This window comes from Aplysia californica, unplaced genomic scaffold (assembly GCF_000002075.1).
Source record: "Aplysia californica isolate F4 #8 unplaced genomic scaffold, AplCal3.0 scaffold00497, whole genome shotgun sequence".
NCBI lineage: Eukaryota > Metazoa > Mollusca > Gastropoda > Aplysiida > Aplysiidae > Aplysia > Aplysia californica.
In genome coordinates this window covers 500,861-502,275 of record NW_004797767.1, presented here as the reverse complement: position 1 = coordinate 502,275, position 1,415 = coordinate 500,861, and positions in this window count along the sequence as shown.

Below are 1,415 nucleotides of genomic sequence, written 5' to 3'. Positions count from 1 at the left end.
GATTAATGTGTGTGTGTGTGTGACAGTAAGACTTCCTACATCAAGCGTTTAAAAAGGTTGATTCTGAGGAGGTCTACAACTTCACGAAGTAGCACATTATAATAATTAATGATAAATGGCATTTGTATAGAGAAAAACCTGTTCGAGAGCAAGCTCTAGGCAGTTCACACTATATTGATACCCAAGCAGACCCTGGCATACACAGAACAGAAACCTTTCTCAGCTTCACGGGAAGCATACACTGCAAGCAGATGATTAAACTCTCAAACACTATCAAACTGACAAGATCCGTCACTGTCTATAGCTGGGTACCCATTCCCACCCGGGTGAAGTATGGAAAATCCGTGTAAAGTGCCTTTCCTAAGGACACAACATCGGGTCCCTTACGGGATTCGAACCCACGACCTTAAGGTTGTGAGTCTGAGAACACAACCACTAGACCACCGATGTCACAAAGACCTTCGTTCGTTTTAGTAAATTTTTACTACGCTCGCAACTGCATGTTATGGTCATATCAGAGCCAAGGGATGGATGTAAACAGAGAAGTCTAAATGGAGAATCAGGTTTACTCTGCTCACCTCTCTGGCCGCAACAGCACAAAGTCTGCTTCGACTATCAAGCCACCCCGGAAATGGCAGTTCACAAGAGAGTGACAAACATACAAAAGAAGTAGATTGAAAATGACTATAGTAAGGATGAGGAAAGAAAAAGCAGCAGTTCCCCCTATGTTGTTCTGGAGCAGCGTGAGCATGACATTGATAAATCAGCCCATTTACAATTCTACTGTGCATAGGAACGTGTTACTATCCCCCCTTTGGGAATGGTTTAAAGACTCTTCAGTCGGTAGCACTGCCCTAAGCAGAGACGTGGGAAGGTGAAGGTCTGTTGTGGAAAGAAGTGGGGTAACAACAGACGAAATCGGCCAAGATGGTTACAGGTGGTAAGTGATATTAGTTCACATCATGTTGATAAAGGCGTAAAACATTTTCAATCTTTTACTGTAAACAGTTTGACCTCAGCCCTTTTCAATCTATTACTGTAAACAGTTTGACCTCAGCTCTTGGTCATTTTTAGCAACAAACTATCATTTCAATTTATTCTTTTTTATGGTTGGTTTAATTTCCTTCTTTAAACAATATACCTAATTTCCCTCCAAACATGGGGAATAAAAAAAAGAGTCATAAAAGTATTAATTAACTCCCGTGAAATGAGATGCCCAATACAAACTTTGAACAACACAGGAAGAAACAGGCGGAGAAATGAGATAGAGAACAAATGGGCTTGACTCCCTGCTTGGGCTACATAGATGAACAACGAATGAAATGGTTTGGACATCTGATTGTGTCAAGACTACTAACAGACAGTTGGCACCGAGGGGGCATGCAACCAGAGAAAATAGATGGGTATAGAGGAAG